At 38.4% G+C, this 25,268-nt stretch overlaps 1 pseudogene; it reads left to right on the forward strand.

The window, feature by feature from the left end:
• The first annotated feature begins 372 nt into the window (after positions 1-372).
• Positions 373-23,491, forward strand: LOC136329932 (high mobility group protein B2 pseudogene; annotated as a pseudogene).
• The last annotated feature ends 1,777 nt before the right edge of the window (positions 23,492-25,268 follow it).

Genomic DNA, 25,268 nt, shown 5'->3' on the forward strand with positions numbered 1-25,268 from the left:
TCTCCAGTTTGGGTGCTAGAACAGAAATCTGATTAGGTTCATCTAGGGTTGGGGTTTGATATGTTTGAAAAGAGAGGAAAGAAGCATGGAAATTACTATAGTATTTGCAAATGGGTTACTCTACTGAGGGACTATAAGAAGTTAAACAATTAGAGAATAAAAGCAAGTAGGCCTGATAGGCAAAGAAAAAGCAACGGGTTTATGGATTAGAAGTCTTACTAAATGGAAGATGGTGGAAGAGTGGGGTGATAGCCTGAATAAGCGGAAAGGAAAATAGTTTTAGTTGAGAATGGTATATCTGATTTTAGATTTTATAGTTGTTTAGAGTTCAGTGAACCAATGGCTCGGTGTTTTTGATAGGTCATCGGGTATATGTTGAAGATGTCTAAAATGACGAGAGGAGGTAAGGTGGACTTAAAGATTGGAAGCCAGGTGTTGAAATTGCAAGTGAATGAAGAGAAGTGACAGGAGGTGACAGCAATAAGGAAGAGGAAAGTGTGATTTACCTGAATGATATGGGTCTCCAAGGACAGGAGATACATACAGGAGGCTTAATGGCTGAAAGTAGGCAAACATTGACCCAACTACCAAATCTGAGATGAGAATAAGCCGCTTCCTCTAAAGAGGGCTGCAGGAGATATGATACTCTCAGATAGGCCTTAGCTTCCACTGAGGCAAAAGAGGTAAAAAGAGTAGAGAAAGAAGTAGAGAATATAAGAATGTTTGTTGAGCACAGAGCAACCATTTTCAAGAACAAATGAGGTTCAGAGTTAGATCACACGGAGTGATGGATGTGGTAAGCAGGTTGGAGCCAAGAGTTGATAAAATAAAGGATTTCTGGAAAGGCTCTTACGTCTGGCAGAGGATTTAGTTCCGAAAGGTTTTCGATAGAGGGTAAGCATTTAGCCTAACAATGAAGTCTGAAAGGATCTATTTAAAATATATATATATATATATACAGAGTAATTGCGGAATTTTTATTTAAAGTTGATAATAAAAATCTACAACAAATTGATGAATATGGAGTTTCTGCTTGGGATGATAAAAATATTCTGGAGATGGAGAGTGGTGATGGTTGCACAAGATTGTGAACATACTTCATGCCACTGAACTGCACACTGAAAATCATTAAAATGGTAAGTTTTATGTTATGTGTATTTACCACAGTAAAAAAATATGTAACAATTAGCAACAGTTGTAAATTTGCAGCCCTTTGGCTAAATCTGTTCTCAGGCATGTTTTTTTTGGCCATCATTGTGTATTTAAAAAAAAAAAAGTTTCTAACATTTAGAAATCTGGAGATATTGTGTAAAATCCATTTAAAAATTGGGCTAGCCACCCTGGCTGGTTGGCTCAGTGATAGAACGTTGGCCCAGTGTGTGGAGGTCCTGGGTTTGATTCCCAGACAGGGCACACAGGAGAAGCACCCATCTGCTTCTACACTCTTCCCCCCTTCCTCTCTCTCTATCTCTCTCTCTTCTCCTCCCACAGCCATGGCTCTGTTGGAGCAAGTTGGCCTTGGGCTCTGAGGATGGCTCCATGTCCTCACCTCAAGTGCTAAAATAGTTCGGTTGCCAAGCAATGTAGCAACAGCCCCAGATGGGCAAAGCATTGCCCTTGCCCCATAGGGGGCTTGCTGGGTGGATCCTGGTCAGGGTGCATGCAGGAGTCTGTCTGCCTCCTCACCTAAGAAAAAAAAAATTAAAAAACAAAAACAAAAACTGGGCTAGCTGGTAACTACTTGGGTCTGACCAGCTAGAGCCCAGGAAGGCCTGCTCCCCAGTGGTGAGATTCAAATAATTTAACAACCAGTTCTCTGTCCTAATGACCATTTTAAATATAAAAAACAATATACTGAAAGGTAGTTTCGCCCTGGCCGGTTGGCTCAGCGGTAGAACATCGGCCTGGCGTGCGGGGGACCCGGGTTCGATTCCTGGCCAGGGCACATAGGAGAAGCGCCCATTTGCTTCTCCACCCCTCTCCCCTCCTTCCTCTCTGTCTCTCTCTTCCCCTCCCCCAGCGAGGCTCCATTGGAGCAAAGATGGCCCGGGCGCTGGGGATGGCTCCTTGGCCTCTGCCCCAGGCGCTGGAGTGGCTCTGGTCGTGGCAGAGCAACGCCCCGGAGGGGCAGAGCATCGCCCCCTGGTGGGCAGAGCTTTGCCCCTGGTGGGCGTGCCGGGTGGATCCCGGTCGGGCGCATGCGGGAGTCTGTCTGACTGTCTCTCCCCATTTCCAGCTTCAGAAAAATACAAAAAAAAAAAAAAAAAGAAAGGTAGTTTCTTATTTCATGCATTTAATACTTAAATAAGAACAATAAAAGAGGTACACAAAACTAGATTATCTTGTAAGAGTTTAAAAATATTAATGAAAAAAATATTAAATAATACTTGACAAAAAACAATAAAACTGTTATTTAAGATATAGCCATATTGCTTCTTGATTGGTGTCCTCACTCGCAATTTTCTTCGCTTTTATCCAAGCGTCATTGGATGTGTGATTTATTCTTAACCATCTTTTCTCTGTAGGAATAGGATCCCATTTCCTTAGAGGTAGGCTGATTAGACTAATTGTCATTGTGTTTGATATATTAGAAACAGGCGACTTCTCTTCTCTGAAAATATTATGTTCATTTTTGAAAAACCCCTTCTGCTTCTGCTGAATTTGTAGCAATTGTTCTGACAATATTTTTAGCTCTTTGAACACTTTTAGGAATTGCATTGTTCTGGGGAATTATTTAAAACATTTTCTATGAAATCTCGATAACCATTAATATCAATTTGGAAATTAAAAATGTCATTAAATACAAGCAATTGTTCTTCAGCTGCTTTCCATAGAACTAGTACTTCTTCAATATTCCAGTAATCTGGCTCCTATAGATGGAATAAATGTTACTACAGGAGCTTAGAATATGCTGTTGCACAGATGAACATTAAAAAAGAGTAAGGAATGTAAATTTGTGATTTCCACATTGATTACAAGTGCCATTTTAACAACCAGTTTGCCGAACTCAACAAATAATTAGGTACAGGTATTGGTTCTGCAGAACCAGTGCGCACCGGCTGAATCCCACCACTGCTACTCCCCTTCTGCCATGCCTGCTCCTCTACTATCCCCTGCGTGTTCCTGTCAGCACAGAGGCCCAAGTGATCCACCCATTCAGACTGCGGCTGCCCTACTGTTTCTCTTGTCAGGATTCATAGAATGGTAAAATAACTTCCTAACTGTGTCTCTACAAAATGAAGGAATGAAAGGTAGACTGAGCGGCGAGCTTCAAGAAAAATGAGAAAAAACATGTTTTCTGGTAGATATAAAGCTGGGTGTGTAATGTATAAACAAAGTTAGTCCCAAGAATACAATCCAGCCGACTTTGGTTATTTTTATTACCTGCCCAGCTCCTGAGGGTGGTTGTGTTTACCTCCCTTGTTTATATAAACTTTTTATTAATGCATGTTTTGAATAGTTTTTGTAAAGATGAAAACCAAACAGAATTTGAAGGCCATAGAAAATCTCTACTTTTTATCAAATCTTTCTTTGACTAATGAAACCACTCTGACTTTGAGCCTTTGGGAAACACTCTATAGCATATTAAATAATTTGTTAATTAAACTACTGTCCTCAGTATCTTTTTATATAAAAGTCAATGATACATTTTCTGTTTTCTGTATGTGTGTGTATAAGAAAGGGGTCATGTATCTCTATCTTATTCATTGTTCACAAAAACACATTGTCTGTGCCAAATCAATCAGTAGAGATGAGATCATTAAGTCATTGTGTGTCAACATTACTGCAAAAAAGGAAGTTCCAGTACACAAAATGGGTACGTACTATCACCAGAAAAAGTGCATTGATGTCTTTTTGGAAGAAAAAAATGTAGAAAACCACTTGATATTGTGGCATTGTGACTGGCTCTAGTCTAAATATTCTAACACTTCTAAATCACATACAAGGCCTTTTGCCTATTTTTAGTTTTCTTTCAATTGGATGAACTTAACCTTTGGAAATCTTTGCTTGGTTATAATAGTGCATTGAATTACCATATTGCTGGGTAAGAGATGAGAGCAACATTTAATGAGAATGAAAATGTTCAATTTCTACTTAGAAATCAAGGACTGCCCCACTATTATCGACCACAGTCTGACATGTGTTGGTGTCCTGTGGCATTAGGAAATATACCCATGACCCAGGCCAAGCCATATATAAGTAAGTGTAGATTCCCCGGCCTACTGTAATCAAATAGGCCTATTCTGTCCAGTTTTGGATGTTAGAAGTCTTAAAGCAGATGTTGGCAGGCCCATGTTCTCCCTGAAGGCTCTAGAGGAGAATCTGTGCCATGCTTTTCTCTAAGCTGCTGGTGTTGCCAGGATTTCTTCACATCCCTTGGCTTGTAGACACATCACTACAATCTCTGCCTCCATTGTCACCTGGTGAATCCCTGTGTGTCTTTATCTGTGTCTCCTTTTAAAGATAGTCAAATTGGCTTAGGGCCCACTCAAATTACTTCATCTTAACTTGATTACATCTGTATTATTTCCCAATAAGGTCACATTCAGAGGATTCAGGGGTTAGGACTTTAACAGATCTTTTTCAGGAACACAGTTCAACCCATAACAGAGGGACAGAAGAATGGACAGATCATGATCATTGAATTAGCTTTTTCATTAGACTGTGGCCCAACCACATCTCATCTCAACCATGACTGCCCTGTTTCCTTCCCTCATGCTTGATTTCTGGCCCATCTTCTGCTTTATCCTTCTACTGTGATAAACTAGTTAATGTCTGTCAACTTTCATCACTATACACAGGTTTCTGTCTGTGACTAGTTCCCTGCATAGCATGGTGTCTCCTTACCCTAAACTATAGAAATAAAATCCCTTGATTGGAACCTAGAATGCCATTCCTATGAATTGCTCCTATCCATCACTTTCCTCTTGTCTTTAATTCTTCCTAATGCTTCTTAGATTTTTTTATTGTCATCACTTCATCACCTTGCAACTCTCTTGCCCCATTATCCTACTCTTCTTGTATGTTTTGAAACCCAATGTTTTTTAAGTCAGAGGAGGGGAGCTAGAGAGACAGACTCCCGCATACATCTTGACCGGGATCTACCTGGCAACCCACATCTGGGGCCAGTGCTTGGACCAACCAAGCTATCCTCAGCACCTGGGGCCAATACTCAGACCAACCATGCTATCTTCAGCACCTGAGGCCGACACTCAAGGCTGATACTTGAACCAACTGAGTCCCTGGCTGCAAGAGGGGAAGAGAGAGAGAGAAGCGGGAGAGGAAGGGAAGAGAAGCAGATGATCACTTCTCCTGTGGGCCCTGACCAGGGACTGAAGCTGGGATGTCTGCACACTGGGATGATGCTCTATCCACTGAACCAACTGGCCAGGGCCTGTTTTTGTGTTTGTTTTCTTCAACAGTGTGTTGGAACTTCTCATTACACTCTGGGACATTCACAAAGGCACTTTCAGGAGTGATTGTCAAAATTACTGTTCTTTGGGGAAGAAGACAATGGAAAGTCTTATTTCTTTCATTTTGTTGTCACTATTCTTGCATTTTCTGTTTTTTAATGCAAATTTCCACAAATATCTAGTGATTTTAGGAAGAAAATAATTTTAATTTCAATGTAATGGACTACTATGAATTTTTACGATTTTGTTCAACACAGACTCAGGCTCAGAACCTTTGCTCCTAGGAAATACACTTGAAACTCTGTTGGAAAATGTTATAGTTCTCTTTTCTCTTTTTTAATATTGATATACCTGTCACATTCAAGCAAAGCCCATGATTAATCTTAATGTGCAGGTGTTCCTAACAGAGGCCGGATGTTTGAATTTGCTTCATTCTATGCAGTCTGTTTTAATTTTGATTAATCACCATCAGAAATAATAACTCCTCAGGGCAGATCATTAGGAAGCTACAGAATCAATAATGTCTAGGCAGAGAATATGTAAAACTAGTCACATCACTGAAATGATCATAGATACCCTTTATGTTCCATGCACAAGGAATACTTAGGTCATTCCAACTGGGTCCCAGAAACAAAGTAAAATGGAATTTGAAATGCTTTTTAATAAATAAGTTAGCTTTCAAATTTGCCCTTTTTTTTTTCTTGAACAGATTTTCCTAATTTTGACATGGATATTAGTGATTACAACTGGTAGTCATCGATGATAGGAATAATATGCTTTAGATTTATGTTAGGGAACATCTTTTAGTATGTATTTGCAATAATTAATTGGCAGAATCATGAACCCCCAAAGCATAAAAACTAACCCAAGTTTACCTGCTATCTCAAACCCTAGACCACTGTCTTGGTTAAAGTACTGAACGCTTTACTTTGTGCTAATGCACTGGCCTCCTAACTGCCTTCAGCTTCCTTATCTCTGGTGCAGTTTCTTCTTGGGTCACTCATACTTAACAATTTCCTCATACCTTTACATGACTGTCCCTATACTGTACTGGGAAACTCTGACTCCCCTTCTGTCACGTTCATGCTTCAGGATTTATCTTTAATGCCACCTGCTCTAGGAAGTTTGCTGTTTCATCAGTTCCCTCAGGTGATTCTTCTTTGTTTTTCATTGCATCTTGGACTTATTTCTACATTGCTGCTATCCTATTTTATTGTCACTTAATGTCCATTTCCTCTGGTATCTGTGCAACCCTAACTCAGTGGATTCTAACCATGTTTGCTTCACATACATCCTTTGAGAATCTGATGAAAAATGTAAACTTCTCTAGACAAAGTGCTCTAAATTTTACCAATAATTTTAAGGAGGTCAGGACACTTTAAATCCATTTGTTCCTTCTTAGGAATCTATGAACCTCTGGTTAAGAATCCTTGCATGAGCTCCCGGAAACACCAAAGTAGTTCTCATTTAACAAATGCTTAGCATGTGTCAGACATTTTTCTGAGCACTTCACATAATCTGCCCGTTTATTTTTTACAACAACCCTATAAGGTAATGCTATAATTATCCCCAAGTTACAGATGAGAAAACTAAGAAACAGCATGTAAGTAACATGCTTGAGGCTCTTCCTGAGCCTGCTCTGTTAAACACAACACCAGATTGCCTGTCAGCCTCACTAGGATCCTGTTCATAGCACTCCACCAATGGCACTACACAAACATCCATTGAATGGACCACAGAATGAATGTAAGCAAGAGTGTTATATACCAGGAACTTGAAAAATAGTTGAAATCATGCAAAAAATAAGGGGGCTTAGCATTTACATGGTTCATAAGTTAGATGAGCTTTTTCCATAGTAAATAGCATAGGATATAAGCTACATCCAACCTTCATTTAGTTTTAAGGATAAAGGGTGGGAAGGTAAGGAACTTTTTTTTACTGAACACTTGATATGTGCATGAACTGAGTTTGATACTTCCTAAAAAACCACATCATATAATCGTGCTAATACACCTAAGAATGTAATTGAATTTTGAGGTCAATATTTATCCCAGAGAAGAATTGAATGTGAAAATACAGTGTCATGTTCTTTTTAAAGCAAGCATTAATAAAGCACAGTTTGTAAAAACCTATGTTGGCTCTCTGTGACATCAATGAATGAAAGTTTTACTGTTAGAGTGGAGAAGGGTTAAGGTTTCTTTCTTCTAATAAAGATAAGCCTTTTAAGTGTTTTGTGATCAGAGTTTTACAATTATAGTTAGATGTTAATAGGACCTTCACTCAGGTGCACACACACAGAAACTTACACTCTGGTTTCAGAAAGGCAGGAAGGAAGGTGCAAAAGAGAGGAAGAAAGGCCAATGTGTGATTATCATGTGCCAATAATCACATGAAATGGTTTCAACCAGAGTCTGTCAGCTAATCCAGTGTATTGTTCTTACTGTGATCCATGTTTCAAAGGTCAAATATCAGGGACTTGATTGGGGTAGGGGTCTGGCAGGAGAAGCAGCAGCAGGGAAGTTTTTCTTGCTCAAAAAAACCCTTGCAGTCTTCTTCAGAATAGTATGAAAATATGTTAACAATTCTAACCATTGTCTATGAACAATTTGCACACACTTGGGAAGGCCTAGCAGTGAGGAAGTGTACTTGGCATGATTCGATACCCACAGTTGTTAAGGCTGATCTTCTTGTGCTGTGCTGATTCAGGGCTCCATGTCTGGGGAAGCCTTGAACCACTTTGACCTGTGTGGAGAGATGGCTCAGGTCTGGGCAAAGCCAATGTGTAACTCTTGAGGATATGAATCTAGATGCCTGGTGGGGAAGGGAACTCCAGATCAACCCCAGGGATCAGGGTATGTGACATTGGTCATGTTCCAAGTTTGTGTTCTTACTGTGGATCTCAATAATTAAACAACTTACAACCCCATCTCACAAATGGCAAGTTTATACTTTTCCTATCAGTTGTTTTAATTGCTCTCATGTTTACACACAGCACTGGCTCTAGATACCCTGGATTTTCAGTGTCAATATATTTGGATGAAAGAGATGGCATAAAGAAAACTAGCATGGGATTTTTTGGAACTAAATTTGGGGGAAATTTCTGGTTTTATTTTATTTTTTATAATACACAAACATTGTCTTAAAATGTATTAGTAAGCCATTTAAAATATTTGGTTGGAAATTTTTTTCAGTTTTTACAAGATTAGCTTGAATATTCTTTATAACTTAGCTGTCTTAAACGACAAGCAATATGGGACTCTTACTTTGAAATACAGTCATTTTTCTCTGATAAATCATCTGAGGGGCTAAATCTAGCCAGCTTTCCTCTGAGTTACAATAATGAAGACTCTAATTATTCAGTCTGCATCTCAAGTTTGGTTGTAATTCATTAAAATTCTTTTTGCCCCTTTTCAGTTGGATGCATTTCAGCATTCTAAATTTTAGTCTCTTCCTGTTTCAAAAAATATAGACAGTTAATAGAGTATATTTGTATCTCATTTGTTTATTAATTTGATTTTGTAATGATCTCTTTGTCCCTTCATTTCTATAACCCATAGCTGTGCTTATATTCCCAGTCAAAATGCAAATTTTCTTAGAGGCTGGCCACTACAGTTCATAGCAAAAGAATTTTGATCTTGCAAAATGATTTGCATTTGGTTGAAGGATTCTCACCACATGTATGAATTTGCACCTGGATGCAAATCCAGGGAGAGTGGGCAAGGTGGTGGGCTGGAGGAGAGATGTTGGGTTCTTTGGGGTGAAGGAAGGTGTTACATGACATGTTGAAGCCTGTGCTATAAAACAGAACTGAGAGTGAAGCCTTTGATTTTGCCCCTTTGGAAAGTCTGCATAGGTGTATAGCCATCAGATGTTGGCAGGTCAACTGCAGATCATCAGGGCAGTTGAATTTATGTCAGTAGTCTGCCCTTCGGCATTCAAAGATCTCTCTGAAGAGAGATCTGCAACCTGACTAGGAGAGGTTATCAAGTCTCCTCCCTGTTTGCTGGTGGGTCACTCTGTAACATGTATAAACTCTGCATGGAAATGTATATCCTTCTTCACCAAGGGCCACATTATTGTTATAACTAGAAACCCAGGAGAGTCTTGAAGTATTATTCCTCCTAGGGATGCCTGTCCTTGGACCTGCCCATGTGAAGTTTAGCTTTATTTGTTTTACTGTTTGCTCTCTGCAGAGGATTACTCAGAGACAAATTTGGCTTAGGTGTGAGGTTGATCTTCCCATTTCTTCTCACCCAGTGAAAACATTGCCTCTTTAGATTTCAAATGAAAGGTAATTCCAGTTGAGGATTATTGAGAAATGAAATACAGTGTTGTTGTTGTTTTTTACACCCTATTTAGAGAAACAAGGACTATAATTTACACCAAAATTCTACATTGTGTTTTATGATATGAATTGAAGAATATTTTACAAATCATTGCTTGCCCCATATGAAAGGGAAATGAAGCTAGAATTAACATTTAATACATATCCAATTGCCTGAATATTATTTTACAGATATGAATAAAGAGAGAGAACATGATTTTGTTACATATGATAGCTCAATATTTGTTAATAATTTTATATAAAAATTAAGTCAGATTATATATCATGTACTCTGCATCTTAATGTAGTTTTTTACTAAACAGGGATTTTTTTCAAGTATAACTGGTTACGGTTTATACACTATAAGAATATAAAAGCTTTGAGCTGATTAGGAACTTTATCTAATTACATTAGTTCATTTAAAAAAATAGCCATAGGGTGTCTAACTGGCAGAAGCATAATAATACCTCAAGTACCTACTGGAAATTCAAAAGCTACCTTTGTGTAGCTCTCTCTTCTTTTGTCCTGTGAAACATGGTGTAACCAAGATCTTATTCTGTGTTTTCAAGGTGCTTTTAACAGCCTTCTTTTAAAATTCAGTCTGCAAAAGTCACTCCCTCTTTAGAAGAGTAACTGTATTTACAATTTGGGCATTGAACTCCTGGGAACGCTTGGAGCTACTTGAAGGAGTTCTAGAATCTATACATGTACCAAATAGTCTCAAGGACAGAATACATAACTACATAACCGCTGAAATACATGTACTACTATTTTGCATGTGCAAGCAGCTGTTGTAATGATTAATACATACAAAATATGCTGCTTTCATGGTAGCTTTTGGTATTTTCAACTAAGACTATAACAAAACTACTATAATATTATTAGGTAAAAAAATGGGTTCTCATACTTGAAAAGTTGGAAACTATAGAAAATGGGAGTGGAAAGCGTCATGACTATGGCAAGTTTTTATTTCAACTAAAGTTTCTTGTGTGCCTATGACCTCCACATGGTCAAAAGAGTTATTCAATTTTAAGAATGAATCACGCTTACATAACATACTGGTAACAAAATTGTAGAGCATTAGGAATTTTGAGAAAAAAACAGGAACACATTCAAATGATCTGCTAATTTAGAGTTTGGTGGGTTTTTTTTCTTCTTTTTCTTAATGCTCTCTAATAAGTACATTGTGGTTAAGTACATGACAGCTGGCAGCAGAGGTCTATAAACTCATTTTAATCACGCATTCAGCCATCCGGGATCCACTGACTCATAATTAAGGAAAAACTCAATGAAATGCACCCAACTCTACCCAGTTTCCCAAGCCGAGCTACACTTCTCCCACCTCAAGATCAATGCTGGGTGAGTAAAATGGAGTGGTGAGAGTAGAGGCCAGCTGGAGGCAGATGGACAGGAAAGTACTACGGCAAAGTCAAGAAGCAAAAAGGCCCCACTTTTATTTATTTATTTATTTATTTATTTATTTATTTATTTATTTATTTATTTATTTATAGTTTTCTGAAGCTGGAAACGGGGAGAGACAGACTCCCGCATGCGCCCGACCGGGATCCACCCGGCACGCCCACCAGGGGCAAAGCTCTGCCCACCAGGGGGCGATGCTCTGCCCCTCCGGGGCATCGAAAAGGCCCCACTTTTTAAAGGGTGGAATCACTAACTTGCTGATGGAGCATACAGTCAGGGAGTCCACCCCCTAACATTTGAATATAAAAAACAAGGGGAAGAGGAGACCCGTCTAACTACACAGCCCAAGGTTTTCACCAACCTAGAAAATGTGCGTCCACTCTGAGTAGGCAAATAAATCCATTCGTTTTATACCCTATACAGAAGTTTTTTATTGTTTCCAAATAATTACAACTCTCCTTCATGTTTCCACATTCTGGGTCTAAGGAGAGAAGGGAACTGTGCCTGCTAACCTTCATAGGCAACTAAGAGGCAGTTTATGGCCTGCCAGGTGCAAATGCCATATCTAATCTCTCCCTGTGTCTGTCATGTAGCAGCTGCAGCAGTTGGAGGGAATTAGGGACTTATTAAATATCAAGGAAATGTTGGTGCCAATATTGTTTCAGTTCAGGGTGGTAAGAGAAATCTACAATTGTTTTCCATTTAGAAAGCATGACAATCATTACTGGGGAATAGCCATTTTGGAGGGCCAAATGGCCCACCCCAAGTCCAAAGGAAAATTTCAGACCCTTTTTCAGTCTGTTTTCTTTTTGACAACATGGCCCACGTGGTTGCAAAAGCCTGTATTTGGACTTTCCTACAGCCACTGGTTCTCAGCAATTGTGGACAGGACGCTCCAGGGACTTGGAGCCAAAGTAGATTCAAAACTTTTTTTACTCCTTCATTAATGCCCAAGGATATTTAAAAGGTTAATAATAAAATTCTGGGTAAAGTAAAATGAGATCCTGAAGAGAGAGTATAAGACAAAAGGAAGGTTTGTGTAAGTTATTCAAATGGGGTGACACAATGCAATAAACACCAGGGATGGGAATATGAAGGCGAGTGCTGGGTCTAGGACTCCTGGAAACCTGAGTTTTGACATGACATCTGAATCTCCATTTCCTTACCTGAACCATGAAAAATTATTAATTTCAAGACTCCTTTTAGGTTTACAAATCTATTGTGAATAGGTACCTCCCATTCAGGAGAGGGGCAGGCTCTGTGATGAATAGAAAGGAAACAAACCACAATCTATATGACCTAATAACGGACACAGGACTAACACAAGTAAAAATAATTGCCTATTCACATGACATTCTAGACAAAGTATAATATTCATGTAAAAACATTCAGTATGTATGTCAAATTATCATGTTGTGCACCTTAAACTTAGATGATGTTGTACGTCAATTATATCTCAATAAATCTAGAAAACAACAAGCTCAAGGATGGTTTGTAATGATATGTTTTATCTTTAGCTCTGTTCTGTTTAAGTTTCTTTTTTCCAAAAAATATTTATATGTGACTACAGATGGCATCTGTAACAGGTAGAAATTGTGTTTGCTAAATGTAACAGAGACCTGATGACAGAAGCTTAACAAAATAGGGATTGTTTTTGCCACAGGACAAGGACTTTGTTGATACACAGTGAAGGGTTTACAGCTTACAATGGCATCTAGCCCCAGGTTACAATCTTTCCTTTTCATTACTCTTAGAGTCTGGTTTTCATTTTCATGGGTGTGGCCTCTTTTTTACGCTTAACTGGAAGCCCACCCAGTGACTTTTGCTTTTACCTCATTGATCAGAACTGTATCACATGACTACCCTAGCTGGGAGATAGAGTACTTGAAGTGAGCTTATTGCTATAATTGAGCCAAACCAAGCACTTGTCAGTAAGGGAGTAGGTGAAAATGGATACAGGGTATGTAATAGCAGTAGCTCTCACAGAGTTCTCATGAGATTCACAGATCACACAGGCTGATGAAGACAATAAACATATTGAATGATGGAGTCAGAACTCAGAATGATCTGAGGAGAATGGAATAATAAAATGAATCTAGCCCTGGCTGGTTGGCTCAGTGGTACAACGTTGGCCTGGCATGCAGGATTCCAGGGTTCAATTCCCGGCCAGGGCACACAGGAGAAGCGCCCATCTGCTTCTCCACCCCTCCCCCTCTCCTTCTTCTCTGTCTCTCTCTTCCCCTCCCGCAGCCAAGGCTCCATTGGAGCAAAGTTGGCCCAGGCGCTGAGGATAGCTCTATGGCCTCTGCCTCAGGTGCTAGAATGGCCCTGGTTGCAACAGAGCAATGCCCCAGATGGGCAGAGCATCGCCCCCTGGTGGGCATGCCAGGTGGATCCCAGTCAGGCGCATGCGGGAGTCTGTCTGACTGCCTCCCGTTTCCAACTTCAGAAAAATACAAAAAAAAAAAAAAATGAATCTAACATGCAGGACTCAATAGGGGTTAAAGTCTTCCCTGAGTCATATACAGAATGGGGAAAATGTTTCTTAATAGTAACCTATAAAACTATCCATTAATTTTAATTTACCACAAGAGTAGTAACAGCAATTAAAACTATAACATTTCTTGAAGTTTTACTATTAATCATCTCATTTAATTCTCATAGTAATTCTCTGAAGTAGATATATTATTATTATTATCCCAATTTTATTTTTGAGAAAGCTAAGAATTATAAGTGACTTGATCAAAGTCCTATAGCTAGTAAGTGAGTAGATCAATATTTGAGCATAAGTCTGGAGCTCTTATTATTTACCTCTATGTATACTGTTTCCCAAAAAAAAGTGATCGATTATCTAAAGCAGGGATCGGGAACCTTTTTGGCTGAGAGAGCCATGAACACCACATATTTTAAAATGTAATTCCATGAGAGTCATACAACGACCCGTGTATGTTACACATTATCCAATAAAAATTTGAGGACAGCTGTGATTGGCTCCAGCCACCTGCAACCATGAACATGAGCAGTAGGAAATGAATGTATTGTAATACATGAGAATGTTTTATATTTTTAACGTTATTATTTTTTTAATTGAAGATTTGTCTGCGAGCCACATGCAGCCATCAAAAGAGCCACATCTGGCTCGCGAGCCATAGATCTCCGACCCCTGATCTAAAGAAAGCTAATTCAATCTTGGATGGCATAAATTAGTATCACAATTTGTATATGTAGAGAGATAATAGTCTCTGTGTTTTCTGATTAGAATGATATTTTCAACATTGCTCTTAATTCTGGAGCTCACATTCAGACAGATGGCAGCCGGTAGCTCCTTCTCGCACCCACACCTCCTTTAACTCAGTTTCAAAAGCTGAGAAGGATTTTCAGGGTTACCTCTGCCACTTGGTTTTGCCCCTGTCCCATGTCTCCTCTGGAATTCCATCAATGGACTCTCTTTTCTCCCATATCTCCAACGTAACACTTTCTACTAATTTCTTTTCTCAGTCAATAAAATTATTTTAGATGTTCTACCCTAAATAAATAAATAACCCTGCCAAAACCCCATTTGTAGAAACATGTACCTTTTTAACTACTATTTCTAAAGAGTCCTTGTTAACCACACTTCTTAAAAGAGTATTTTCCTGGCCTGTGGTGGCACAGTGGACAAAACATTGACCTGAAATGCTGAGATTGCTGGTTCAAATCCCTGGGCTTGCCCAGTCAGGACACATACTAGAAATAACTGCTACTATAAGTTGATACTTCTGGCTCCTCCCCTGCCCCTTTTTTTTGTCTCTCTCTCCTGTCTCTAAAAATTAATAAAATCTTTAAAAAAAGAAATATTTAGCATAGGCTGTCTCTACCTCTTTAATCTCTTTCCTCAATTTGCCACAATGTTGAACATCCCCAGTAAGTGCAAAATCTCTTCTCAGTGGCAATCATTTTTATAAATCAAAGAAGTTGACAAACTGGATGCTTATATCTTAATGGTTGATCATTTTTCTGATGTGTATCCAGAAAGCATTCATAAATCTGTTAAGAAGTCTAGTTTCCACACATGTGTTCTCCCACTAAATCACTCTAATGCACTATGAATCTGTGAACCTAAGCTCTGCCTGATTTTATTGTCTCTCTCTTGGTTCTCTCCTTATATTATTCATAACATAGTTAACATTGACTGCCTCTGCTCTTTTATACTTAGGAAATAACTTTGGTGGTTGTAACAGTATTTAACTTACTGTGGAAACAGTGGTATGCTGAAAGAAAAAGTAAATACAAAAATGTCTGGTTCCATTTTGAACTATCAGTGGAATAAGCAGCCATGACATGAAGGATTTGAGGAAAGACAACCTACTGTGGGTCTGGATCTCCCCTGGGATTGTCCTACCCCATCACCATAGCCTCTGAGGATGAAAGAGACCTGAGTCACTTTGGCAAAACACTTTGAAAGTAGATTATTTCACAAAGGTGTAGAGAACCATAAATTTAAATTTCACATGTTTTTTATTGTAATTTTTCTAAATTTCATTATTTAGACTATATTAAGAACAATGGTGGAGCCTGACCTGTGGTGGCACAGTAGATAGAACATCGACCTGGAACGCTGAGGTTGCTGGTTCAAAACCCCAGGCTTGCCTGGTCAAGGCACATATGGGAGTTGATGCTTCCTGCTCCTCCCTCCTTCTCTCTCTCTCTAAAATGAATAAATAAAAATCTAAAAAAAAAAAAAGAACATTGGTGGTATTGGAAAGTTCTAATTTTTGCTAGTTTTTACTTTTAGACCACACCTGAATACAGTGGATTATAGAAAGCAGTATCCTTTAAGGAAAAATCCTAAACTTTCCTAAAAGTAGAAGCAAAATAATAATTAACTTAATCTGTTAAGATACAGAAGAATAATTTTTCTACCAGATACTTACTTGGTGTTTTGAAGTTTCTTTTTGTTTTTGATCATTTGTAAAGCATAATTAGAACAACAAATTGTCAAAGACAGGATGGAATGAGAGGCTCTAGGAGCAGTGGAGATGGAGGGTAAGCAGTGGTATACAACTAGATCATTTTATATTTCTAGAATTACTCAAAATTTTAAAGAACACAATTGTGTGATTGCTTATGCTTTAAAACAGCACTTTAAACTTTTCAGAGGACATTTGCATGCATTATAAATTTGTGTGCATTACTCACAAAAAATTTTCATGCTCAGCTTACGTTAATAAACCTGAGATAGAGAAGGTGATATGCCCAGTCTTCTATCTTCTAGCTCAAATATCTATCCCCCATGCCACAGATATGCACGTATTTGTTGTTATCTCTGACCTTTATTAGTTTCCATTTCTTAAATGACAGGAGAGCGAGAGAGAGACAGAAGGAGAAAGAGACAGAAATGCAGCCAGACTTGTTATTAGAATGAAGTGGCATACCAAGTTCATAGCAAGTTAATGATACTTTGAAAGCATTTTGAACATACAGGTGCTAAGAAGAATCCTACATTAATAAACAAGCAATAAACTGGAACTGCTATATATTTTTCCATGATAGATTTCATTTAATATTCAACTTTTAAAAATGAAGAAACTTTCACTAGCTATTAGGGAAATGCAAATCAAAACCACAACAAAATATCACCTCACAACCGTAAATATGTCTATTATCAACAAGAAAAGTAATAGGTGTTGAAGAGGTTGTGGAGAAAAGGAACTCTCATTCATTGCTAGTGGGAATGTAACTTGATACAGCCACTATAGAAAACAGTATGAATGTTCCTCAAAAAATTAGGACTGGAGTTACCAGATGACCCAGCAATCCCTCTTCTGTGTATCTATCTAAAACATTTGAAAAACATTTATTTAAAAGATATGGTACCTTTCTGTTCATTGCATCGATATTCCTGGGTCAAGTCACAGAAAAACTGAAGTGTTCTTTCATAAGTGATTGAATAAAGATGTGGTATATATATAAATGGAATACTACTTGGCCATCAAAAAAATAAAAATACTGCCATTGTGACAACATGGTTGGATCTTAAGAACATCAGGCTATGTAAAATAAGTCATACAGAAAAGTCGAGAACCATATGATTTTACTCAAAAAATGTGGGATATAAAGCTGGAAGCAACAAATGAACAAATAAGACAAACAAGCAAAAGCTCATAGACACAGACAACAGTATAGTTGTGACAGAGGAAAAGCAGTGTGGGGAAGATAGAAAGGGTGAAGAGGGTCAAATACATTGTGATGGAAGGAGACTTGACTTTGGGTGCTAAACACACACTGCAATATACAGATGATGTATTACAGAACTGTGCACCTGAAACCTGTATAATTTTATTAACCAATGTCTCCCCAATAAATGTAATGAAATTAAAAAAATAAAAACAATAAAGGTAAAAAAACTTTATATGATGTAGGGGAAAAAAGTCAAGTTTCCTGTCAAGTCTCTAACCTATACTCACAGCCTGCACTTTAGTATATTTCACCAAATAGTATGATTAACAGAGTTAGCTTTAGACAGAAGGAAGAAAAAAGAATAACCTTAAAGTGTTCCACAGGTGCATGAAACAATTTAAAGAAATATTCTATTAAATGTGTTTTCATGGAGAGATCAAATAGCATACAATTATTTTGTAATTACCTTTCAGCTCCATGCTATGTAATTATTCATTTGGTTATATGTGCTTTACAAATTAGTACCCCCAAAGATCTAAAAAAATTTACACAGAACATGGTGATTATCCTTAGAGTTACATGGTTTCTCAAAGGGTAACTGCCATTTAATTTGCTAGGTCTGAATTCATATCATGACCTCATGGTAATTCATGTACTCACGAGTGACTTGCATGGCTGTTGGGGCCTCAAAACATTGTGCCCAGCTAGAGTATGAGAAAGCACAGAACAGGTGCAAATCCAAAATGGTGAGTGCTGTGTGTTTGTACATGTCCCTGGTTTTTCAGGGATCTCAATAAGTATTATTAAGTGTACCCGTGTGCCCTGAAGTTTCCTTAGGTCTCCCAAAGGCTGACCAACTTTATCTTTCCCAATTAAGGGTCACTTTTAAAAAGCCACACACATTGGTTAGATTTATTAGGTGGTCAATGGAATAAAAATATAAATGTCTCACCTTCCTTTTAAAATCAAGAACAAAAGTAAAAACATCTTTCACTAAATACAACAAATTAAAACACACAGTTTACAAGGGAGAGCAAGAAAGATACAGGACACCACCTAAGGTCCTGAAGCATCATCAGCCATGTATTTAATACAAAGTCTGCCCTCAATGTATAGGTTTTATACAACAATATGTGCTTCTGGATGGGGCAGTGCAATCTACTCCTTGAGCCAAAACTCTGGTATGCTGAAGCTACATCCAACTGACTTGTTAGAAATGATTGTTAAATGTTTAGGAATTTTGGGAACAGGTTGTTAAACTGTTGGAATATTGAAATCAGCCATGGTGGGAGTATTTACACCATGGAAATTGGTCAAATAGTATAAGTCAAAGTTTCCCCCCACCTCCTGGAGAGCCAATTTACCAGTATACTGCTGAGTTCAAATTTCATCAAAGGAACACTTTGATTAAAAGCTTAGTTTTCTAATTATTCCTAGTTGTCTAATAATAATTCTTTTTTTTTTTTTTTTTGTATTTTTCTGAAGCTGGAAATGGGGAGAGACAGTCAGACAGACTCCCGCATGTGCCCGACCGGGATCCACCCAGCACGCCCACCAGGGGCGACGCTCTGCCCACCAGGGGGCGATGCTCTGCCCCTCCGGGGAGTCGCTCTGCAGCGACCAGAGCCACTCTAGCGCCTGGGGCAGAGGCCAAGGAGCCATCCCCAGTGCCCGGGCCATCTTTGCTCCAATGGAGCCTTGGCTGCAGGAGGGGAAGAGAGAGACAGAGAGGAAGGGGGGGGTGTGGAGAAGCAAATGGGCGCCTCTCCTATGTGCCCTGGCCGGGAATCGAACCCGGGTCCCCCGCACGCCAGGCCTACGCTCTACCGCTGAGCCAACCGGCCAGGGCCCTAATAATAATTCTAACTACTCACTAACTCTTAGATTTTTAACCCTTCTCCTGAGTGACCCCAAATCTAGTTTCTATTTTTCCCTCTTTCACTAGGCTTTCTATTCCATGCAGAGACTATTACAGTGAACACTAATTTGTAGAAGGCTCATATTTTAATAATAATAGTTAAGAGCACAGATTTGAATTTGAATCCAGATCAGACAATCTGGGTTTGAATCCACAGGCCTGTATTTCCCAGATATGAGATTTGAACAGTACTCACTTTTCATGCTTCTGTTTTCTTGTTTGTGAAAAGGATGTAGTAGTTCCTACCTACTAGAGTTGTTGTGGGAATAGTAATATCTTCTTATAGGCTTGTTGTAGGGATCAAATGAGTTATTATAGATAAAGCACTTAGAACTCTGAACATCAAAAGCCCTTTGAGAGTATTCATGAGACTATCATGTCCACCTGGCACACTGCAGACATCCAGTAAGTGATAATTTTTTTGTTCTTTTTGCAGTACTGTTATCATACAGATATGGTATTTGGGTTAATGCACATTTTTTTCTTCAGGTGCTGGAAGGTTGATGTCTCCTAGGCTATAGTCTGGCCATTTAGAAAATTCTTGTTGTCACATCTGATGACATTTTCTGGGAGTGGACCTTTAGCTTTGAAAATAAGCAAGTACAAAGTGTGTGGCCCAGGTGACCTACAACCTGTGAAAGGAGGCAGGATGAGGATAGGCAGTTGACCTGTTCTTTCTTTGAACAGATAGAACACTACCTGTAACACAGTGCATAAGAAATGCATCAGTTTATTTTGTATTCCCTTGGGATTCTGTTTGAGCTGGGGGTACTAAGGTGATAATATTACATTATTCTTTTGTGGTTGGGCTGGGATTGGTTGTAAGAATGGTTCTGCCTCATTGCCTCTCAATCTTCTCACTATAACAATAGTCTTATGTTCATTAATGTTGATTGCCGAGAGGCTCGGGAGATTCAGCGGAATCTGCGGGACCCATTCCACTAGCAGGCCAACACCAAGGGAAAGGGGAGAGAAGGTGCCCTGCTGGCTCATCCTCAATGGACAGAACCAACTTGACATTCCAACTCCTTGGCCTCTGTGGACTAAGTCCTCCAGGGTCTCCAGGAAAAGCCTCTTTCCCCAAAGAGCCATCTCATTAATAGAGGAATTCTTAGCTTTGAACAATACAACATGTCCCAGCAGGTGTGTAAATTTGCCATTAGACTCCACAAGTGAAAATATATTCACCAATGAAGCAATGTAACACAGAAACAAGAGGCTTGATTATATGTTTTGCGTATAGTGGCCCCTGATACAGTGTATGGTTTTAATTTGACTTCTTGAAAATTTCTAAAATTATGCTGAAACTATATTCATCAACAATTTCTCTGCTGAATTGTAATGCTCTCTTAGATTATAGAATTTATGTAAAAATAACACAAGCTTGTCAAATCTTTATTATCCACAAGAGCCAAGAACTATAGAGTAACATTCATTCTGTAAAATCCCAAGTTGGTCATATATAGTGTTTCCATTTTATTTATTTTTTTGTCTGTAATCTCTTTTTAAAAATCTTTACTTGTTTTAGTACAAATAATGCCAATCTGCCATGACGACAAACTGAATATGAAAAAAAAGAAGGAGGAAGATGAAGAGGAAAAGAATCACAGCCAACAGCCATTGGGAGCTTTGCATGTATGAGAAAACATGCTAGTAGTTTATATGCACCACTTTATGAATATGCATAACAACCTGTGAAGCGCACTGTATTAGCAGCCCTGTTTTACAGGAAGAGGAAGTTGAATCCCAGATGAATGAATGAACTTGTCCAAGATCACAGAGATAATCAGTGGTATAGGATCCAAACAGATGCCCTCTAGCCTAAGAGCTTTATGCTTAACCATTATGCTTTATATTCTTAAGCATTTTGGATTCTGGGGTTGAAATAAAGGAACATGATTACAATTTGGTATCCTTAAATATGTCATAATATATAATCCACATCTCTGGAGAAAAAACCACAGCCCTGATTTTCAGTGTTTGTTCATTTCCATGGTATAAATATTCCCACTATGGTTCATTTCCTGATGCCAATGGGTTAGTACCCAGCTTTTACCACTGCTGCATATAATTGACTAAATACATAATAGGATGTGATCTGATATAGGTTTAAGACACGGGCTCTAGTATCCCTTTAGTTTCATGCTACTGAAGCAAGACTCAATCTTTTTGAGCTTCAATTTCCTCCCTCATCTGTAACACAAAATTTGAGAGAATCAGTTGCCTTCATTTTTTTCCCTCTTAAAAGTCTTGGTAAGGGTCTATAAAATGAGACTTGACAGTTTTGAAAGTATAGCGTGTTTTATTAAATGCAAAAATGAGAAATCTGCTAGTCACTGAAAAGGTCACTTTTGAGAAGAAATACTTAGTTTGAAGTTTATGAAATTCAGTTAACATAGCCATCTATTTTCCTTCTTAGCTCTTTATCTTGTCTAAGCTCTTCTTGAACTAATTTTCTTATTGGGTAATAGTTGGAAAAGAGACAAAGTCATTGCAGTTTCACCTTGGAAGTATTTTGATTTTTCTGTGGCAAAGTCTCTTAAGCTAGGACATTTATTACAATTAGTTTCCTTTGTAATCCAACTTTATAAGACTGCCAGAGAGTAGTGCAAGATAAAAAAAAAAAAGATGTGATGTGTACATATCAAAATGGAGATTTCAGAAGGCTTAGGAACACAATGTTTTTCCTCATCTGTGCTGGAGAGGACAGATTTCTAGCAAAGGCATAAAGAGCCACCATCTCACTGGTCTTACTTTCCAAAATGCAAAGGATGCCTCTTTTGTCTAAAAATTATATATCTAAAATTAAATGAAACTTATAAGCCATAAATTACATATAGATTTTTTATTGATTTTCATGAAGCATGTCATTCATTTTTATTTTCATACACATACCTTTTTAGAGTTTTTTGCTACGTAGGTTTTTAGTCAATATTTAGAGTTGAGAATTAGCATTCTTTTAGTCTTTGGGAGGCATGTTATTTCAGGTTAGTCTATAGTGAAAGAAAAGCTTTATGTTCTCATGTTGGAAACTTGGATATTTCTGAGCTTTCTTCTCCAACAAGAAGATGTCATTCAGTATTCCTTCATTCCTTTCACAAATACTGAAGACATGCCACCTGCCGGGCAGAGCAAAGGCCCAGTGCCCTCAAGATGAATGTGCTATTCATCTTGGAAGAGCCCATAGGTCTACTGAGGAGGATACCACGAGAACAAAAAGTCACAATACAAGGTGGCCAGTGCTGGAAGAGAGAAAGAAACAAGGGCTGTGGGAGGGAATAACCACATGGTGCAACATTGTCCCCAATTACAGAGGACACATGGGGGAATCGCAGCTATATAATCCTTCTTTATTAAAATCATTTCGCTTTATTGACTTGTACAGAATTGTAACACTATAGATAGGTAAATTTAAAGACTCTTATTTTTTCATTCTTGGATTCAACTAAAGTGCATACGATATGTTTGAATTTCTATACAAAAATTCACATGTGCAAAAAGGTATACTGCACATTTCATCAGTAATTCTCCATCTTGGGTACATGGTAGAATTAACTACCTGTGGTGCTTTTTAAAAATACCAATGGATCACACTGCAGCCCAGCGAGGGGAGCATCTTGGTTGTACATGCCACATGGCAGGACTCTGTGGACCATAGGTAAAAGATCCCAACAAGCCAAGTCGCAAGATAGCCTCACATGCCTCCTTCATGCAAACCTGCTGGGAAGAGCACAAGGCTCAGACTCTTTCATCAGTTTTTCTGAATTCTCTAAGAAATGTTCAAAGAGATGGAAGACTATGTCTGCCAAGGAAAGTCTAAGTTCAAAGATATAGCAAAGAGTGACTGACAAAGCTCACTATGACAGGGAGATGAGAAATTATGTTCCCCCCAAAGGTGATAAAAAAGGAAAAAGAAAAGATCCCACTGCTCCTAAAAGACCTCCACTTGCCTCCTTCCCGCCTTGCTCTGCACATTGCCCAGAGATCAAAAGTGAACACCCTGCTTTGTTCTATGGGGATACTGCCCAAAATTGGGTGAAATGTGCTCTGAACAGCCAGACAAAGATAAGCAGCCAGATGAGGGGAACGCAGCCCAGTGAAAGGAGAACTGTGAGAAGGGTGTCGCTACATACCCTGTGGAGGGCCAAAGTGAGGGGGAAAGAAGGGCCCCACAGGCCAGCAGGCTCAATGAAGCGTGAATCAAAGGGTGGAGAGGAAGAAGAGGAAGAGCAGGAAGAGGGTGAAGATGAAGAATAAATGGCTATCCTGTAATGTGTCTGGAATATTATACATTTTCTCAGGCAATTGTTTTGTTAAGAATGTGAGTCCACATGCAGCTCAATATTAGCTTCAGTATAAACACTGTACAGACCTTTGTATAGCTGATAAGGTTTCTTGCAGAGAAAATACTGTTTTTTAAAAAAGTGCAGGTTGTAGCTTTTTGAAGAGTTACTGCCTACAGTTAGATTTTAAGGCTTCTGCTATTAAATGTTTCTCAATATTTAATGGTTTCTTTAATTTCTTATTTGTGATAGCAAAGCAAACTCAGGAATTCATTTCAATACTAAATTTTGAGTTTTGTAGAATGCTGTATTTTTTAAATTCTTATATAATAATAAAATTATGTATATTGTTTAAAAATAAAAAATAAAAATACCAATGTTTGGGCCACGTCTTCCTTGCTGGGCAAGGACCAGAGAACAATTATAAGCAATGATGGGTGGACTGAGGAGGGCGAGATATGCTGCCAGCATCGGCACTGCCCCATGCGGCACATGCTGACTTTAGGGGGTTCTAACTGAGCCTTACCTACCCAACTGGCAAGTGGGACCATGGGCCCAGACCACCTGCCACATGATAGAGAAGAACCCCCTTAGAAGGCCCCTTTGATACTCAGAAATCTCTCAGATATCCCATCTGGAGAGTTGGTACTTAAAATTCCCCAATTAGATAACTGTACCTTTTCTAAAAGCTTAAATAAATCTATGTACCTCTGAGGAATTACACAGTTATCCAAAGAAATCCAAAACATTAATTTAGAAAGACATATGCATCCCTATATTCATTGCAGCATTATTTACAATAGACAAGATATAGAAGCAACCTAAGTGTGCATCAGTAGATGAATGGATAGAGAAGATGTGTTCCATATATACAGTGGAATATTACTTGGCAATAAAAAAGAATGAAATCTTACCATTTGTGACAATATGGGTGGAGCTACAGGGTTTCTGCTAAGTAAAATAAGTCAGACAGAGAAAGACAAATACCATATGATTTCACTTATGTGTAGAATCTAAAGAACAAAATAAATGTTAAAATAAAATAAATCTAAAATAGATAATGTTAAAAATAAATAAATCTAAAGAACCAAAAAATTGAAACGGAGTCTTAGACACAGAGAACAGACTAATGGTTGCCAGAGGGGAGAAGGGTTCGGGAGTTGGGTGAAAAAGGAGAAGGGATTAAGAAGTACAAATTGTCAGTTACAAAATAGTCAAGGGGATATAAACCACAGCACAGGGAATATAGTTGAAAATATTGTAATAACTATGCATGGTGCCAGGTGGGTACTAGACTTACTTGGGTATCATTTCATAAGTTACATAAGTGTCTAACCACTATGTTGTACATCTGAAACTAATATAATATTGAATGTCAACTGTAATTGAAAAATTAAAAAAATAATTTTTGGTTAATTGTATCATTTGGGACTATTTCCTGACAGTAGGTTTTGAAAGAAGGTAGCAAGCAAGGTGAATGTAGAGACGTAGATTATCTAACAAAGGTGCAGAAGGGAGACCTATGTGCGGCCCTCTCCAGGGAGCACTTGCTAGCCCACCGCCCAAAAGTAGAATCAGTCCTTTCTGTAAATGTCACTTAACACTTAGCATACTTTTATAATACTGGATGATGCTCTTTTATCTAGTTCTGACCTCTCTGCTGTCTACAAACTTCTTTGAAGCAGGAGTCATGTCAAGAGAACCAAATAAGGAGCAAACAGAAAAATAAAATTCCTAAGACACAAATGGGG

Source organism: Saccopteryx bilineata, chromosome 3, assembly GCF_036850765.1.
Source record: "Saccopteryx bilineata isolate mSacBil1 chromosome 3, mSacBil1_pri_phased_curated, whole genome shotgun sequence".
Taxonomy (NCBI): Eukaryota; Metazoa; Chordata; class Mammalia; order Chiroptera; family Emballonuridae; genus Saccopteryx; species Saccopteryx bilineata.